Genomic DNA, 5,953 nt, shown 5'->3' with positions numbered 1-5,953 from the left:
ACGCATCCCACGATATTTGGAATGACTATTAAAAAAAAGAACAGCATACATTCAAAGTCCCCAGCCACATTGTAGAACTTGGGGGATGCTCGCTCCGACCAACTGCTGTCCCCTTCACTGTTTCAGTTTTAAAATCCTGAGTCAAGCTCCACCCCCACCCCCAACACTAAAAACCAAAGGACAAAACACACAACATAAACAAAACCAAGGCAAATAAAGCCATGCCAGTTTCATCTTTTCTTTGCAAGTTAGGTTTTGTCAAGAAAGGGTGTAAGGCACAAAACTAACAATAGTCCGCCTAACTGCCTCTGCGGTGGCCGATGGAGGGGCCGGACTCGGCATAATCCTGCTTCCTGACCCATGTCTGCTGGAAGGTGGGCAGTAGGGGCCAGGATGGAGCCACCGATCCACATGGAGTGCTTGTGCTCAGGCGGTGCCATGATTTCGAGCTTCATTGCTCAGGTTGCCAGGGCGGGGATCTGCATTCCATCAGCGACGTCAGAGTACATGGTGGTGCCACCAGACTGCACCCTTTCGGCGTAGAGGTCTTTGAGGATGTTGCTGTCACGTTTCTTGATGGAGTTGAAAATAATTTCGTGCATGCCACAGGACTGCATGTCCAGGAAGGAAGGTTGGAAGAGCGCCTTGGGGCAGCGGACCGTCTCGTTGCCAGTGGTGATGACCCGCGGGTCTAGCAGCTCCTACATCACTCTTCTCCAGGGAGGAGCTGGAGGCCGCGGTGGCCATGTCCTGCTCGAAGTCCAGGGCGAGAAGTCTAGGGGAGGGCGTAGCCCTTGTAGATGGGTGCAGTATGGGTATAGGGGACCCAGTCCCTGGAGTCCACCAGGATGCCGGGGTACAGCCAGACGCGTGCAAGAATAGCACGGTCTGGATGGCCACATATACATGACTGGGGTGTTGAAGGTCTCCAACATGATCTGGGTCTCCTCTCACGGTTGGCTCTAGGGTTCAGGGGGACCTTGGTCAGCAGCATGGGGTGCTCCTCAGGGGCCACATGTAGCTCATTGTGGAAAGTGTGGTGCCAGATCTTCTCTATGTCGTCCCAGTGGGTGAAGATACCATGCTCGATGGGGTACTTCAGGATCAGGGTGCCCCTCTTGCTCTGGACCTCATCGCCCATGTAGGAGTCCTCTTGGCCCATGTCCACCATCACGCCCTGGGGCACCCCACGACATAGGGGAAGACAGCTTGGGGGGGCATCATCACCTGTGAAGCAGGCCTTAGCACCTGCTGTAGCCGCTGTCTACGAGGAACACAGTGGGGTGGTCATTCAGTGAACTCGTGATGGTGTAGACTGAGGCGTAGCAGCTGAGGCGCTGGGGTGGCCAGGGGTAGGGGCTTATGCTCACGGGGTGGACTCTCACGGGGGTCGTAAGTTCTGTTTTCTTGATTCTGAATACCACAGCCTTTAAATTCTTTGACAAACTTCTCCTAAAAATAAGTATTCTATCAACCTCAACACCATTATCACTTAAGAAAACTAATAATAACTCCCTAATATCATATAATACTCCAGTCCATATTAACATTGCCTTGTCTCCAAAATACTTTTTATAGGATTTCTTCAAAGTAATGCAATGTTAAATCATTGCATTTGATTATTATGTCTTTTTTAGCTTCTCTTAATCTAGAACACTTCCAGGACTTTTTTTTTTCCCCATGACATTGGCTTTTTGAGATCCAAAAGTTGTCTTCTAGAATTTTCCACATTCTAGATTTTTTCTGATTTTTTTTTTCTTTTTGCTGCTGCTGGACTAATTTCTAAACTTCCTTCATTATTTTATAATCTGGAAGTTAGGCATAAAGGCTTGATTAAATTCAAGTTAAATTTTTTTGGCAAGAATGCTTTTTAGATGTTGCTATTTATTTCATATTGTGTCACAACAGGAAACAACATTATAGGATGTCCCACTATGAGTGATGAAATGTTTAATCACTTAAATAATATTATGACTACTAGATTTCATAAGTAGTCAATTATAAGGGTATTTGCCACTTGTGCATTTTGTTTTTGGCACTTTGTAGCCCTGTATGATACCTAACTGAATGCTAGCATTCTATTTCTATTATATTTTAAGCTTATGCTTCATATATATAGCTTAGTGACCTATGTAATTTCTATAGAATTGGAGATTGTATGTGTTCTGTGAACATTTGTGAAATGAATGGCCAGCCATGAGTATCATAGCAGTGTGATTGCTTGCTTTTATATCCTAGGTCTTTATTTACTGATCTCTTTCTTTTTTACTAGTCTCTTTTACTCTTAGCCTTTACATCCAGTAGAAACAAACAAACAACAACAAACCACAGTGAAATAGAAGTGGGTTAGGACTAAAGTCAACTTTAGTTGACTCAACATTCAAATTAGTTGACTCAGCATGTCTGAAAATGAACTCATCATCTTTCCTACCAAACTTGCTCTTCTCCCTTTATTGCTTAGCATGGTGATTAGCATCATTCGATGGCACCAACTGCCAACTGAGGATGTATCCTTGACCCCTGACTGTCATTCACACTCCGTATCTAATTATTCCCCAAGGTGTGTCTATTTTGCTCTCCTCAATAACTTGAATCTTACCACCATTACTCAAGTTCAGTTTTTCACCAACGCTTCTGTAGACTACTTCAAAAACTGCCCTCCTTGCTTCTAGGCTCACACCCTCAAATCTTTCTTCCACATTACTTTCAGAAAGTTCATTCTGATATGCAGATTTTCTCATTTCATTCTCCTGCTTAAAATCTTTTAATTGCTCTCCATCACCTACAGGATGCAAGGCCTTCCATATCAAGGTGCCATTCAGCTCTCCAGTCTCACATCTTGATGCTGTTTCTTGAACCTTCCACACCGATGCTCACACATCACAGTTCCACAACAGGCTGTGTTTTCTCATCTACACACTTGTACCCACGCTATTCTTCCACCCTGAAACCTCCTTCCATGTCGTACTCACCTGGTTACCTCTGCTCATGCCTCAAGTCTCAGCTAAAGAGATATCTTTATGTGAATCCTTCCCTGATGCTCTCAGGCAAATTATTCTTGAATCCCAGTACCTAGCACAGTGCTGGTACAAGGAAGTGAGCAATACTTCTTTCCAGCCCTCTGAAGGGGGTACTCAGTCCTCAAAAGGCTTTCCCTGATCCTTCTTTCAATCTGAGTTGATTCCTCTATCCCTTTTAATTGCTCTCTCAGTAAAATTTTCCTTATTTTCCTAGACTCACGATGACTGGATATAAATATAAAGATATTAAAAATATAAAAAACATATCCCCAAAATCTCAAGGCTTGAAGCAGAGATCCTTAGGCCAGCATCGAGGCTCCTGCCTAGGCCTATAGAGAAAGCCTGGGGACAGAAGTCTAACGAGGCCACAGAAATCATCAGGCCAGAGTATGTCACCACCAGGAGTGAAGGGCCAAGATCCAAATTGGGATGCGGGAACCACAGCAGGGCTAGAGCCGCAAGAATCCCACTGCGCCCCTCCTTTTCATCTCTCTTTGGGGCTGTGAGGCCGGTGATGAATCTAGAAGTTTGTAGTTTGTAGCAGCCCTATGAAATCACAAAACAAGGCTGATAATAGTTGTATAAGAAGGAAGACTGGGCATTGGTCTTAAATTGTGGTACATTAAATAACCATTTCTTTTTCTTGAATGAATCACTCTGTTTTTCTGCATCTTTTAGAGCATAGGCAAATGAAAAAACAGGGACCTAAGAAAGAATAAAAATAAACCAATGATGAATTTTAATAAGCCCAATTCAGAAGAATGCAAATACTACTGCATGAATCTGGATAGGAGAAGGAAAAATGTTTTAAAAAGTGATTATACAAAGAATGATAAAAATAGCAGTATAATGTATGGGAAAATGTTACACATGGAAAATAAGAAACCACTCTCCTAACTTCCTTATTGGCTTAGTATCTGATAATCATGTCATTTTTCTTCCTAAAATCCTCCAATGCTTTCCTAATATATTTGGAATAAAATCCAAAAACCTTAGTGTGACCTGCAAAGTCCTGAGATCTGTCTCCTGTCCACATTTCCAGCTGCATTTCACACCTCTCTTCTCTGTCACTGGATTCTAACCACACTGGCCTTCTTTCTGTTTTTCAAATACACTAAGTCCCTTTTTTCCTCAGGGTCTTTTGAAGATATTTCCCCCTCTTCCTGGCATGGTCCTAATCCCCTGCCCCCGATCCTATGCCAGCTTCTCCTCTGGGCTATACTTCTCCCCACAGCCCTCAAAACCCTTTCCCTGATCCCTCTTCCCATCTAAATTAGCCTCTAACCCCATTAATTTCTCTCTTAGACAAATTTTCCTTTATTGCACGAATCAAAATTTGTAATCATATATTCATCTGGGTGGTTATTTGTTTGATATTTGAAATCTTCATAAGTGTAGGAACCATGCCATTTTGCTTAATGTTAGACAGTAGGTGGGGCACCTGGTGGCTCAGTTGGTTGACTGTCCAACTCTTGATTTTTGGTTCAGGTCATGATTGCATGGTTCGTGAGATCAAGTCTCGTGTCTGGCTCTGTGCTAACAGCAAGGAACCTGCTTGGGATTCTCTCTTCCCCTCTCTCTGCCCCTCTACCACACATGCTCTCTGTCTCTCTCAATATAAATAAATATTTTTATTTTAAAAATTTTTTAAAATATTCCTTTATTTTTGAGAGAGACACACAGAAAGAGAGACAGAGAGACAGAGCATGAGCTGGGGAGGGGCAGAGACAGAGGGAGACACAGAATCCAAAGCAGGCTCCAGGCTCTGAGCTGTCAACAGAGAGCCAGACGTGGGACTCGAACTCACAGGCCGAGAGATCGCGACCTGAACTGAAGTTGGCCGCTTAACCTACTGAGCCACCCAGGTGTCCCAGGAAATAAACATTTTTTTTTTTTAAAAAGGCCTCTACTGTTTCAGATTCTGTGTCTCCCTCTCTCTGACCCTCCCCCGTTCATGCTCTGTCTCTCTCTGTCTCAAAAATAAATAAATAAATAAATGTTAAAAAAGGCCTCTAGGGCTTCAACTTAGGACATAGATATATATTTTAAAGTGCCCCAGATGCGTGTAATGTTCAGGTAGACTTGAACTCTAAAAAAAGCTGGTAAAAATGGTGCCATATGCTGTTCTGGGGCTTATTCTAAAGCCAAAGGAACAGCCTTATACCCAACCCAAAGCCAGTTACATATGCAGAATACTGTGCAAGAGAGAGAGGAGAACGAGAAGTTACCAGGATCTCAGTGTTCATCATCTGAGGTTGTCCCCCACCACGACTGAAAGAGAGCTATTTGTGCTTTCTACCCAAACTCTGCCAAACTCAGAGGGGAGGTGGGCTCTAATATTGTGTGTCAATATCACAGTCTTGTTGGAAGACCCCAGGTGGACATCTGCTTAGGCAGTACATGTTGACTTACCCAGTCTCTGCCCATGCAGGGCGACAGAGGATGGGACACGGACGGACGGCAGGGCAAAGGTAGAGGGTGAGAGGGAGGGGCCTGTGCTGCCACCGTTTGGCCTGCATTTCCCACGCACCATGGAATATCACACCAGTATCATTAAGCTGGAGTCTTTGGGCTATTGCTCCCCGCCCAGAGAGAGAAAGGCTGGCTGAGGGCATCCTAACAGTTGCGGGGGTGGGGGTGGGGGGGTGAAATGTTGGTGAGGAGAGCTGAGGAGGGGCGAGGAGGGTCAGCAGGAGTGGACCCCCAGAGCAGGGCCGTGGGGAAGCACTGACAGCCTTTTGGAGAGCTCTCACGGATGCCCTGTGAGGGAGCCAGAGGATTTTGAGGTTAGTTCAGCATTAGGCAGAAAAGAAGTAGGAGATAGCAGACAGGGGAGCTTAAGAGCACCCAGCTGTGTGAGAGGCCGTCATCCTTTGTCAACTCCTTCTCGGCACAATGGAGTAGCCAGTGTAAGGTTCTCAATCCTGGCTGCT

At 44.8% G+C, this 5,953-nt stretch overlaps 1 pseudogene; it reads right to left on the bottom strand.

Annotated features, from left to right (window-relative positions):
- Window positions 1–298: 298 nt before the first annotated feature.
- Window positions 299–1,193, bottom strand: LOC131490478 (actin, cytoplasmic 2-like; annotated as a pseudogene).
- Between the last annotated feature and the right edge of the window lie 4,760 nt (window positions 1,194–5,953).

Source organism: Neofelis nebulosa, chromosome 2 (assembly GCF_028018385.1).
Source record: "Neofelis nebulosa isolate mNeoNeb1 chromosome 2, mNeoNeb1.pri, whole genome shotgun sequence".
NCBI lineage: Eukaryota > Metazoa > Chordata > Mammalia > Carnivora > Felidae > Neofelis > Neofelis nebulosa.
The sequence above is the reverse complement of the archived record's forward strand: the minus strand, read 5'-3'. Positions and strand labels throughout refer to the sequence as shown.